The following is a 14,648-nucleotide window of genomic DNA, read 5'->3' as shown; positions in this document are numbered from 1 at the left end:
ATATCTGGTGCTTGCAGTTTGGGCGACGGAGCGAGAGAGTGACAGACAAGAATGGAGGCAAACAATGGGCGGGGAGGGGTAAGGGAAAGAAAGCGAGAGATAGACAGAGGGGCAAGGGAACAGAGGGGTTACAGGGATAGAAAGATAGTAACAAAGAAAGAGAAGAAGAGACTTGGAGAGAGGCCAGGGGAAAGGGAGAGATAAAAGTACACAGAGAATCAGAGACTTTTGGGGGTCAAATGCAGCAATTGGCAGGACCCATCAGAGAGCTGATATGCAAGCAATGTTGGAGCAACGTTATAAATTGCTGTCAGTGGTAACACAAGTGGAAACAGTGGTAAAGCGAATGGATGTGACTTCATCTGTCGATGTGCTGACTACAAAAGTAGGCCAGTCACAGTGAGGTCTCTGAAGATTGAGACAGTTGACGCGTGGAGTGTTGATCACCACCTGATAGGAAGAATGTGAAGGCTTTGGAAACTTCGCAGTAGAGGTTTACAGGGTGTTGACTGGATTGGAATTCATTTTCCAGAAGTCAACATTGGACAAACTTGGGCTGTTTTCACTGGAGTGCCAGAAGCTGATGGGAAATCTGATAGCAGAGGAGCATGTTCGGAGAAACATGGATAAGGTGAATAGTTGGATACCATTTTCTGCCCTCAAGGTGTGAATTCTAAATGTTAGGGGACATATGTATAATATGAAAAGCGAATATTTGAAGAAAAGACACGCATACCACATTGAAACATACCCTTCCTTCGAACTCGTCCATGCCACTCTTTCCACAGCTAAACTGGTCCCACCTCACTGTGTTTGGCCGATATCCCTCTGAACGTATCTTGCCCAAATGTCTTTTAGGTGGTGCAACTCTACCTGCATCTGCCCCACCCCAGTTAAATCTTTCTCCTCTCAACTTAAAAATGGGTCCACTAGCTTTGCGCTCGCTGGGGAAAAGACCTTTGCGATTCACCCAATGAATTCTGCCCCTTACTTGATAGACTTCGACGAGGTTACCTCTCAATCTCCTACGTTCTCATGTCCCAAAAAGCTTTATCGTTGCTTATCAGTTTAAATGCTATTTGCCATTTCGCCACCCAGGTTTCTAGCCGATTTATAACATGTTGTGCCTTTTGATAACTTTGCTCACTATTCATTACTCGAATAAATATCATGGCGTAAGGAAACATGTTAGACATGTCACCTATATTTCATTCAAGTGATGCACATAAACTTGGAGGAACAGTGGTCTGTGATCAGACCTCCAGTCAGGAGGAAACCACAGATCCATAATTGTACACTTTCCTCAGTTGTCAAGTCAATTTTGTATCTAACTTGCTAAATCACCATAGATTTTCTGTGACTTAATCTTCAGGACCAGCCAACCATGAAAGGACTATTTCAAAAATTTTGTTAAACCCTTGTCGTTTACTAAAGTATTTTCTACTTCCTGTTGACCTCCCACATGTGTAATCTCGCAGTTGCCTGCATTAAACTCTGACTGTTATTACTCTGTCCATGTTCAATATCCTGCTGTATCCTATTCCGATCAGATGCAGAACTGATCCATGTGTAACACCCTTCGTCACAGACGTCCAATCAGACAAACAGCCTGACAAAACTATCCTCTGTCTTCTATGGTCAGGGTAATTTTGACCTAACTCGCCAATGCAATACCACAGATTCGGTATGGTTTAATCTTACAGATCAGGCTACAATGGAGACTTTGTCAAGTCCTTCAGCAAGGCCCTTTAGACCACCTCCACTGACTTACTCTCAGTAATCAACTTCGTCAATTCTTCAAAACACTTTACCCATTTGGTCAGAAAAAAAAGTATCCTTCATAAACTCATGCTGATGATCCATAACTGGTCTGTTCTTCTGCAAATGTAATTAAATCCTGTGCCAAAGAATTGGCTCTCCAATACCTTCCCTACTGCTGACATTAGGCTCAGTGGCCTACTATTTTCCACTTTATCCGTCTTCTATTCTTGAACAAAGAAACAAGTTTAGCAGTTCTTTCGAGAACAAAGTGTAGAGCTGGATGAACACAGCAGGCTGAGCAGCATCAGTGGAGCAGGAAGGCTTACGCTTCGGGCCTAGACCCTTCTTCAGAACGTTTTTCCTGAATTTCTGAAGAAGGGTCTCGGTCCAAAATGTCAGCTTTCCTGCTTCTCCGATGCTGCTTGGCCAGCAGTGTTCATCCAGCTCTATGCCTTTTTCTATCATATTCTACAGCGTCTGCAGTTCCTACTGTCTCTTAGCTGTTCTTTAGACTTCTATGTGATCACCTGTGGTGAGAGAGAAAGTAAAAGGTCTGTCGAGGCCCCTGAAATCATCCCACTTGACTACTTAATTATCCTGGGAAATATCCCATTAGACACTGGGGATTTATTTCATTTAATGCATATTTTCAGGATATCCAGCTCCTTCTCGGTATCGACATGCACTAGAAAATCAACAAACAAGGCTTTATTCAGAAGTTAAAATATAATACATTTCTGATTCATATGCTCGTCTTCAATTATCCAGGCATCTCGTTTTGAAAATCGGATCACATAAAACACAAAGAGTCTTTGGGATGGAACTGAGGTCGAAAGATCTTTTGTAAGAGTGAAATGGATGTTTTGCCAGTGTTGAGGGCAGAAAGCTTTTCCTTCAGAGTTTGATGATGCCTTACTTTAATTCAGCCAAAGAATCGAGCTGCTGGAGGATGCATAAGGTGGAGTGCCATAAGTATGCGCCTGTTCGCATGTTCAGCGATGGGGAAGGAGCACAGCATTCGAATTTGCAAAGCTGACCTGCCAGCGTTGAGAAGAAAGGCCATGTTGTGGGATAAGAATGGGCGAAATCACATGACAAGTCTGCTTCAGAAATTAGATACCAGAAATTGAAAGCCACGAAGGGATCTACGAGAGGATCAAAACATCAGCCCTGCTAAATCCGAGTAGTCATCTTGAATCCATTGATAGAGTGGAGGATGTGAAGCGAGTAGAAGTGGGCATAAATTAGATTCTAATGGCTGACTCATACATGTATTTTGAGGAGGGAGGGGTTAAAGATAGAATGATTAACGAAGCTGAAATGACCAAGAGTCCTTCTTCAAATTGGGTGATAATTATGAAGATCTCACAATGCATAAATCCAAACATTTTCCAACTCTATTAGGAAGGAGTAATGCATTTTACCTGAGTAGTTTTCTCGGATATTGATGAAGATTTTTTTTTAATTCAGATGTTCAAATTATGTTCATTTATTACATCGTTCAGAAAACAAGCTACCGAGGGTGTATTATAAACACATCATTGTGCAAGAAAAATACACTTTATCACTCATGTTATAATTTATTGTTCACTTATGAATGTAGAGAATAAAATTTTCCTGCCTCCCTTCCAATAGCGATTTACGTTCCAATTAGATTCCCTACAGTGGGGAAACAGGCCCTTCGGCCCAACAAGTCCACACCACCCGTTGCAGCATTCCACCTAGACCCATCCTTCGATAATCCACACACACCGCTGAACACTATGGGCAATTTAGCATGGCCAATCCACCTAACCTGCATATCTTTGGAATGTGGGAGGAAACTGGACCACCCGGAGAAAACCCACGCAGACACGGGGAGAATATGCAAAATCCACACAGGCAGTTACCCGAGGCTGGAATCGAAGCCGGGTCCCTGGCACTGTGAGGCTGCAGTGCTAACCACTGAGCCACCATGCCAATTAATATATTTCAGGATTAAATGCTAATCAATCATCTCTGTAACTTTTATTTTATTTATCCAACTGGATTATATTAACTTAAATCAAAATTTACAAATCTGTATTTGTTTCAGATGAATAATTTGTCTTTTTTCCTGAAAATATTTAAAGCTGCTTTATTTATTTCAATAGCATTTCTCAGCGTTATATTTAGAGCGTTAAGGAATTGACATAGTCCTTTTCCAGTTATTTTAGGTATTTGATTCAGTGGCCTTAAAGTAAAATATTAGTGTTATGAAGGAAAAAATGTCCCATCATGCAACGAAATCAAAGTTGTTTTTCAGAATTAAGCTTCTGCTCACATATTTCAGAGACAGGTCAATTCTAATATAACTCTGGCTAATGGTTAGCATAATTTTAAAATTTGGAGGACTAGGGACCGAAGGGTGTCAATTGTAGGGAGACGCTGAATAGATTAGATTTTTTTTTCTCTTCCATTGAGCGTCGGAGGTTGAGATGTGATCATATCGAAGTTTATAAAATCATGAAGAGTACTTTGAACGGCCAAGGAGTTTTCCGTGAGTTGTGGGGAGGGAGAGCATCCAAAACTCGAGATCATAGGTTTAAGGTGAGAGGGGAAATAATTCAAAGGAATCTGCGATGTAATTGTTCCACGCAGAGGGTGATGCATGTCTGCAACAAGCTGTCTGAGAAAGCAGTGGAGGCAGGTACAATTACAGCACTTAAAAGGCATGCAGATGGGTGTATGAATGGGAAGGGTTATAGGAATACTGGTCAAATGCTGACAAATGGGATCAGTTCAGATTGGAATGTCTGGTTGGTGTGGACAGTTTACATCTCTGCCGTGAAGGGCCTCCTTTCTCTTCACGAAGCTGCTTCTCTACTCGTTATCTTCTATTAACTCTGAGTAATACTTTTCCTGCGTTCTCCCACACTTCCTCTTTCTCAAATCCTAATCCAGGTAAAACCTCAATAATTATCAGCTGAGGCCTTACCAGCCAATTCGTGAAAAATCCCATGACTTCTTTGAGATGCCTTTTATTTCACTCAACGTTCAAAAGTAACTCGAAGATCTCATCAAAATAAATAAATAACCACTTCACAGAAATGAAAACTAAGATTTATTTTTTCCACCACTTCATAAACCAAGTTCTTGAATAACCACAATACATTGAGCATTTTGATCACAACTTCCCAGGTTAAGAAAATGAAAAAGTGATATCTAGATGAAACTACCATTCTTAACAATCATTTCTCCTTGTCACAATTATTTTCCTTGTCCGGGTTTTGCTTCAAGCATAAAAAATATGTTCACAGGAAGCACTCAGTGACTTCCCTACAATAATCATTTTTTCACTAGCTCATGCTGAACACAACATTTGTTTCCCACCATGTTTCCTCTTGTTCTATCATCCTGTGACACTGTATGGTTGAAGCAATAAACTTGAAGGGAACATTGACACAGTTCTGTTGTGAAACGTCAGTAGGTCAGTTATGCAAAGTTGTCAGATATTATCGATTTTACACGACAGACGAAGGCCACTGGGCCCATTACATCCATACTAGAAATGTAGAAATGACGGCTCTAAATTGTTCTACAGTCGATGTCAAACTCAACTTCATTTTTTCTTTGCAGTTGACTATCCTTTGTTGTACTTTTAATTTTTAGCAGAAATGACAGATTTGTCATTTGATTCCCAACTCGCACTGCACCAAGAAAAATGTAACTTTCATCAAAAGCCAATAAAAATGTTTCAGAATTATCTGTACCTGCATAACATGGAGTGTAACACAATGCAGGTTTCAGATTGCCAAAGCCACAGTCTGACATTCCTTACCTCAGTCAAGTTTATTGTTTCTTTCTGAACAACGTTCTGAAAGGATCCACCACAGTGGAACAATTCGAAATGAACGTCCAATACTCTTCATAGATGCTTATAAAGTTGGGTGCCTCTCTATTTGTCTTATGCAATGGTGATTTCAGTGGCAGATGACATCTAAGATCTGCGGTTCTGCCACATCCAGTTGTGAGTCGTGTTGGACAATTAAACAAATTGCTGAGGAAAGAGGCTACACAAGTATCCCCATTTTCAATGAGTCTTGTACATCAGTGCAAAAAATAAGTCTGACAGCAATCTGCAACCGTAAGTGCCGCATGGATGATCCATCTCGGCCTCCTCGAATAAGCATCACAGAAGGGGAGGCAACGGCATAGCGATGTTGTAGTTAAACTATTAATCCAGAAACTCAACTAATGTTCTGAGGACCCGGGTTTGAATCCTGCGGCAGGAGATGGTGGAATTTGAATTCGATAAAAATGAATTTGGAATTCAGAGACTACAGATCGCCATGAAATTATTGTCAATTGTCAGGAAAACCTATCTGTTTCGCTAGTGTTCTTCAGGGAAGGAAATTTACCATCCTCACCTGTCCTGGCCTACATATTACTCCAGCGTAATGCTGAATGTAATGGTGAAATGTAAAGTTGAAAACCATCAGTGGTTTCGACAAAGAAAGAGAGAGCAGCTCACAGTAGCATCAACAGACATACACACACACACAGACATGCAAACACACTCTAGTGGTTTGGTGATCATTCCAGTTGCCATGTGTTCCCCCAGAGTGAAGTATGCGTGGTCCCTTTGCAGGGAGAAAATGACCCGTCTTCGGGCAGTATTCCTGACATTATACACATTAAAAGAGCATTTCTATTGCAATTGTATCCAGGCACCTCCTGACAAATCGTCAAGTTGCATTTATTTGTACTTTCTGCAGTTTTTAATGCCTTGTAATGTCCTCTTTTGAATTTAAGTGAGGAAGGAATTAAAAATTGGAGGGAGTGTGACTAGCACTGGATTTGTTCAACTTATTCTGTTCACACCTCAGGGGCAATAACATTCAGACTAAACTGCTTCGTATCTCCAAATATATTAAAGAAGTATGAAACGACTGTGTAACATGTGAGATTCTCAAACTTTCATGCCTCCTCCAAAACAAACTTCCTCTTTTGTACTGGCAAAGGAAGACCGCCAGAGGGTGGGATTGTATCAATTTTAATAAACAACGGAGCAAAAGATAGACACCGAGCCTTTGATTCCTGACTTCTGGATTGATACATTTAAACTTCCCTCGAGGACAAATTTGTGCTGGCTATTCTGGCCACAGCCATAGACGCATAAATGCATAGGAAGACAGATGGATACACAAATTAACATGAACATCAGCTTTCTATCAGTGTCAACAAAAGACGGACAGTCAGAGAGAAGGGGAGCAGGGAATTAATGCGATTTCAGTGGATTCGCGCTCAAAATAACAGAGGGACCATTGCACAGAGACACAGGCGCAGACATACTTCCTGCATCTCATTTCATTTTTTTTTCACTTCATCTCTTTAAATTTCACCATTACATTCACCGTTGCTCGAGTAATACGTAGGCCAGGCCAGGTGAGGATGGTAGTTTTCCTTCCCTGAAGGACATTAGTGAAACAGATGGGTTTTCCCAACAATTGGAAATAATTGTCCATCCCTGTCTTCCTTCACTGCCAATATTTCTTCTCGAAATATTGCCCCAAATATCTTCCCCTCAATTATTGCACACCTCCAAAATGTTGCCCCCTGTCCAATTTTGGCATCCACTCCCAAATTTGTGCTCGCCTAAGCAGTTATTCCCCCAATCCAATCTGCCGATTTTGCACCACACCTTGTGTGGGATCCCACAGCTGCACCCTGCTGTCTCGTCAATGATAAATTTTCTCAACTGTCATTTTTTGGGTCTTTTTTTGGACGTTTAGAGCATATGAGGACACTTCTAACAGTGAGAAGTCAAACTGGTGAAGCTATCAAATCAGCTTACTTGCATGACAAACAATGTTGGTAGCAAGCTACAGGCAGAGCTCAACAATCCCAATCAAAAAACGAACAGTCAAACACATGAACAGGCATTTCAGCCTACCAAGAATATTATTGCATAGGGCGCATTTCTAAACAAAATGACTTCTGTTTCTACTTGACCGTATACCTTTCATCTCTACCTCTTTATATATCTGCCGACCTGGCACTGAAAACCATGTCCCCTCGCAAGTGGCATTTCTACCCTACATTAAAAAGAACTTCGACTGTATATTATGTTATTGCCTCTCATCAATCTGTGAACTTCTATCAGGCTGCCACTCAGCCTCAGATGTCAAATTACAATAAATTAAGTTTATCCACGGAGCTTTCCTCGGAGATGATACCCTCGAAAGCAGGTAACATAATGATAAGGCCAGGCAGCGTCAGAGGAGCAAGAAAGTTGACGTTTCAGGTCAGGAAACTTCGTCAGAAAACCCAACCTGAAATGTTAACTTTCCTGCTCCTGTGATGCTGACTGGCCTGTTGTGTTCCTCCAGCCTCCACACTGTGCTATCTCTGATTCCAGCATCAGCAGTTCTTACTATCGCTGAACAACATTATAAATTTCTGCAGCGTCTCCGAAGCTTCGACATCACTTTGGACATGCGGCAATCAGAATTATAGGAAATATAGGCAAATGGGCGATGATGGGATAGTGAAGGGGGATGGGCTTAGATTACTTCACAGGTCAGAACAACATCGAGGGCCGAAGGGCCTGTTCTGCGCTCTATAGTTCTACGTTCTATGTTCTAATATTGTACGTGTTCTACCTAGGTTTCGATAGCAAGCACCCTGACATGAAAAGTAACTCTATCCCTTGAACAATAATAAGAAGCATTCCATGAGCCTTCTTGCCTGTATTGCCACTTTCTGGAAACTGCTGACTTGTACTCTAAGATTCCTTTGTACCATAGTAGTTCCAAGATTTCTGATATTTAGTGTGTACTTGCCTCCTGCATTAAGCCTTCCACGAAATACATACACAAACGCAATTACATTCATTCCACAGACAAAGTTACACGACCAAAGATAGTTACACCCATTCTCACTCACTGACACTCGCGCATGTTCACAGAAACACAGACAACTGCGATCACATTCCCACTCCCTGAGGCTCAAACACATTCACTGTGGGACTGATGTCAATAAACAGACACAGAATTCCAAAATAAACATGAAATCACTGCATTTTTTATTGATGAAACTCAATTTCCACTGTGCATCACCAGTAACAGAAATATTCAGAACCCTTCAATAAGGTTTAAGCCCTCCTTCATGGCAGATGAAAAAGCAAAGCAGTTACAAATCAAACTCCTTAAAAGACTTCATTGATAAGCGATTGGTACTTCAAACCCAATACAGGATCAATTAATCCAAACAGAGAAATGAATTACATGATGAATACACACACATAAAAGAAGATCATAATACATTCCATTTACTGCCCCTTTTAAGTGATCACATAAAAAGGAGGCATACAAATATTGTAGTTTAATGCAATGTAAATGCCAATGATTACAATCAAATGCCGTTTATTTTGAGAAAAAAAAAGAAGTATTCAGTATCTTGGATTTGATTCTGGACGACGTCTCACCATATAATCTGTCTCAGCACGTCCTATGATGAAATAGATTGTAACATTAACCTGAAATGATAAAGAATGGAGTATGAGTTCACTGGAGGTCATGTGGCCTGTGACTCTGTTGACAGCACACGAACCTATCATTCCGCAACTGAAGCTCACACCCCAGCGGCTAGTGAAATTGACTATGTCTGCCTCTGCAATGCCAGGTTGAGGAAGGGCCGTATTTCAAAAGGGACATTGATGTGTGTCTCTATCTGCGTTCTCAGCTAAATGCAAGGGACCCCCCTTGACTCTATCTTGTCGAGTAGCAGAGATGTGGGCAGTATGTGATCACTCAGGCAATATTTATTCTACAATCAAAAAACTTACAACTTAGATGATTCGCGGTATAATAATCCATTGTATAGACTAAAAAATAAACGCTATGCTTTCTATGATGAGATTCAATATTACATAATGCACAATACATCTCAATTCTAGGGCCTGTCATTGAGTGCAACGCATTAGAAACATTGGAACTCATCAGAAGAGTTCGCTCTGATTGGTTTGATCTATTTGCAGTAAAATTTTCTATCACACTTTCAACCCATATCAATATGAAAGGTACCATTGATGTATGTGTTACCAGAAGGGAAAAGGATGGATTTACTGAGCAGGTATCAGAGGAAACACTGTAAGACCATCCATTGTATATGATGTCCAGAGCTGCGATGATTGAAGTATGATTTAACTCGTTTGAGAGCTGTACAATGGCTGGTGAGGAGTTAGGAGAATTACCTGGCCATGTGAAAAACTGTGTCATGCTAACTTCAAATCATATGGTACAAAAATGCCCTGTTGGCTCATTGCCTGTGTGCTACACAAAGCTAAGCCACTATCTGTACAAGTTTCATGTTCCTGCACCATGACCACAGCTTTCAATTTCATAACACATCAAGTGTTCATACAATTATGTTATAAACGTTTTGAGAGATCCCACTTGAACTACCTCACAGGAATTGCATGCCAGGTACACAATGTTTTTCTATTCCTCTCCCCTCTAAACTTCCTGTCGTTCTCTTTTCACTTATGTCCTCCTTGTTATTGACTTTTCAGTCAGGTTGATAAGAATTTTCAGAGGGAGTTAGGAATTCATTTGTGACTTTAATAAGATATCTTCAAATATTGTAAAGGGTGAAACCAAACTTGTAGAAATTGAATATATACTATTATGTTTCATTCTTGGCAGAGATTAGCATGAAGTGATGTTAAAGAGGGAAAGGAACCAGACTGGATGCAGTTGTGTGGTTGGAAATGTCGTAAACAATACCTTTCAGAGAAGATATCTCGGAAAATGAAAAACGACCTCACTTGGGGGCTAGAGATAGAATGAGGCAATGTGATCACTAACGAAGCTAGGAACTTTGAATTAAATTTGTTTAAACAGCCTGTCGGCTATGCGCAATTGGCTGAGTGGCTGATGACATAGTTTAGATTTTACTGACAATGATGCCCATGAGTTATAGCCATTTACAATATTTAAGTCACTGACACTTATTAGACGTCGGAAATTACTACATGTGCAGTTACACAGAACAACACGTCAAACCAAACTCTCCTTTATATATTTAAAAACTTAATATCCCCTCGGTCTGTCTTCCCAATCAGCACCAACAACTGCAACAGTTGAAATGTCGAAAACTTAAAAGCCCACGTTCCATATTTTCCAGTCAAGCAATTTGTGATCGATTGACAGAGTAGTTTTGTGGACTTGTAATTCACCGTTTGATAAACACAGTTTTGGCTATTCAAAGAGCTGACAACCACGCAGAGTCTCAATGACTTCGAAATTTTCTTTTCTTTGAAGAATCAATTCTTCATTGTCTTGAAATAGACATTCCTGTCCAGTATTGCAGCACTTTCACATTGGCAGCTTGGGGAACAAACCTCTGATTAGAACATAGAACAGCACAGCACAACACAGACCCTTTGGCCCACGATGTTGTGCCAACCTGTTATCCCAAGAACATAAATATTCTCTGAATGTTCTTCTTAGATTTTCAGAAAACACAAAATTGATAACAGAATGGAAAGGAATTAAGGCACTGCGAACATATACAGCTCTGGTTAAGATGACAGCAACTGTAATTAAGGTGAGAGTATCTGTGATTCTACTCACCAACTTCTTGTTTTTGTCAGTGAGAGGGTTTCGTTAGGATCAATGTCCAGTTCTGACTGGCCATCCAGAGATTCAGCGACTTCAAGCTCAATTTCACGGTAATTGTCACAAAATGGATCTTGGAGAAAAGATAATTATCACTGGCACAAACTGTAAGCCACAACACCAAGAGCCAGAAGAGGAAATGCCAACTGGAATACAACACTTGCATGGGAAGGTGGGATTAGAAGAGTGAGTTAGTTCAGAGGACATCAGGAGCACAGTGTGAGCAAAGATCAGCAGCAAATTTGGACGTTTTCTTGAGAAATTAGAAGGCTAAGTGAATCTGATCGAATTCTCCAAGATATTAAAGGGAGGCGGGGAAGCATAGATAAAGATGAAATGCTTTCAATTGTCAGAGACTCTGCTTTTTGGATTTATGGCCAGGCCGGTCAGCGGATACCATGGAAGCCGAAAAGCTGCGACTGATTTCGAATTATCTTCCTCAAAAAGCAGTTAGTGTTTATTTCAGATCTGAATTTTAAATAGGGAAGAGTTTTTTTTTGTTAATCAAAGGTATTAATCGCTGTAAGCCAAAGGCAGGTATCTGTATTTAAGCCAAACAACAGACATCATAATCTCATCGAATGACAAAAGAGGTTCTATGGGTAGAATGGTTACATCTGTTCCACCATTCATATACTTTCCTAGGAGCTGATAACACTGAGGGATATTCAGAATTGTGCTGCATGAAATGATGAAGGATATATCTGAGGTAGAGAGAATGAAACTTTTCTCTCTGAGGAAGCGATCAACGATCGGATCATAGATTTCGGGGAATGGAAGGGAGAATTAAAGAGAATGTGAGGAAAATTACTATCACTCAGAAGCTGTTGGGAATCTGGGATTCACCGTCTCCAGGGTGTTGGGCAAAAGAAGTCAATTATACAAGGAGTACATAATGACACATTTGTGATGCTAAGCCATATAAGGCTGCGGGTCATGTGCTTGTAAATGGGATGAGAATAAGAAGGATGTTGTTTGTCACAGACACGGAGTCGATGGACATTTTCCTTGAGCATGTGATACCAATCTAGCGACTTTCTTTTTAACTGGCACTGCTGATGAAACAGTTAATGGTGACAGTGTCATCCTCAGTCTTGTGAGAGTTGCCATCTTTAAATTTGGAACTGTAGTGGGAGTGAGGGATGGAAGTGAGCTGACAGAAAATAAGCACATACAAACCTGGAATGCTGTTGGAGATCACCTCAGGATTTTCTGATCCCAGATTATTATCACTCAAGCTGTCGCTTGTGTAGTATTCAACGCGATTGAGTGAGTCAATGGAAGCAGAAATTACTAGAAAAAAAATACAAAAATGAAGAGTGACTCCCAACATCAATCTCCTAGTTAAGCCATTATCCTTGAGAATTGTATTGAGGCAAAATTTGCTCAACCAGAGGTTGGTGACTCTGTGGAACGCGTTGACCCAGATTACTAAGTAGTAAATTTAAAATAGAGACAGAGCGGCTATTTATTGATAAGGGGATAAGAATTTCTAGGAAGAAGTCAGAAAAATACTTTGAGGAATATATCGGTCAAAATAGAATGGCAGAAGAGATTCAATGTAACAAATAACCTAAACTTGCTCATCAACCACCGAGACATATGGGCTATGGTTTCATGCTTTGTGTTCTTAAATGAATGTGAAAACGGGAAGCATTATTGTTTCATCGTGCCTGCAGCAATAACTGGAGAATTTTCAATACAACCTACTATGGGAAAGCATTCAATAGGCAGAATGGGGTGATTTAACATAAAGTGAAATGCAAAATCACTGTGATGTGAGATGGGAAACAAACTTTAATCTGCATATCGAACGGTCACTTTCACAGACTGTACATTTAATGACTTAATTTAGAATTTCAACTACTAGTTCAGAGTTCACCAGAAACTGAACTAAACGTCCTTTAGATTCCCCAGTAACATCCTTCATTGTGTCTGATTCGCTTTATAGGATGATTATTTCTGTGACAATATACTCATTTCCTGAATCTGGTAAATATTATTTTTCTGGTTATTTTTATGTGTCATTCCTGTGAATGCTTCATTTAATTGTTTCTCAGTTCAAAAATATAATCAATCATTTCAATTATGATCATAAAATGATTCTTCTCTGTTTTATTTCGACGATATGTATGTCAAGATCAAAACTGCCCCTTTTTACTTTAAATCTATTTTTTGCCTGACTTCACTTTACCCTATCACCAGCCTCAGCAGGCAGGCGCAATGTACAGAAGGGTTTCCGCCTGTACTGTTTACACTTCTGTGATTTTTCACATTTGTTTTCTTATCAATTCCTCAATTTCCTCTGCAATTCTATGTACTGTGTAACTGAGACTCGTGACAAAGTTTATAAAACTTCACAATCAATCAGTATTTATTGTTCAGATATCAAAAGGAGACAGAGTGAATCCGGTGTCATATATAAAAGGATAGTTCCGTTCGTATTTACTAACACAGGTCAGAAATAATCTATCCGGAATGAAGGGCAGTGGGAATTATCAAACTGTTATTCTTCCTCGATCTAAAACAAACTGGATTCATTCGCTATGCTGGCTTCCTTCACATGAGGGCCGAGATTTGACAAATAATCACGTTCACTGATCACTGAAATTGAAGGGAGGCCATACTTATCCAGTAGTGACTCACTATGAAGGAGACAGGATATACCTGGTCCATATTCCTGATCCGTCTTCTTGCCAGAGGGAATATTCTCAATTTCTTCGTAAATTCCTTGGTACAAGCTGAGACTTGACCCTCTGTCACCAGTGCAAAGGTCTGTTGAAGAAAGGATAGACAGGTTAGCATTTGCAGCTGAACTCTCGCAGCAACACTGAGTTTATTTCTGAAGCAGCATTAGTGTGAAGCTCTGCTAGTTCATGCAAGGCAGAAGAAGAGAACACAGACACAACATTGGCTGATCAGTGAGGGCAGCGCCCGTGTAGAAAATGAAGTGGACACGCCATGATTAATCGTCATGTCTGATCATTTTGTGAAACTTCTTCTGTGAAACACAGAGGTTGTTGTGTGTTTGGTTTGGAAGCATATTGTCAGTTCTGTTCGAATTAGAAGCCATCACCTCAGATGCAAATATTCATTCGAAAACAAAAATCATCTCGTCATTCTGTATGAGGCAGTAAATGTCAGTGGGCATGGAAATTGCATCAGACATGGAAAAATGGTAAATATCTTTAATTTATGGAGGATAAATAGACAGGAAACCTCGACGACTGTGAAAAGGTTGCAAGT

This window comes from Stegostoma tigrinum, chromosome 43 (assembly GCF_030684315.1).
Source record: "Stegostoma tigrinum isolate sSteTig4 chromosome 43, sSteTig4.hap1, whole genome shotgun sequence".
Lineage (NCBI taxonomy): Eukaryota > Metazoa > Chordata > Chondrichthyes > Orectolobiformes > Stegostomatidae > Stegostoma > Stegostoma tigrinum.
The sequence above is the reverse complement of the archived record's forward strand: the minus strand, read 5'-3'. Positions refer to the sequence as shown.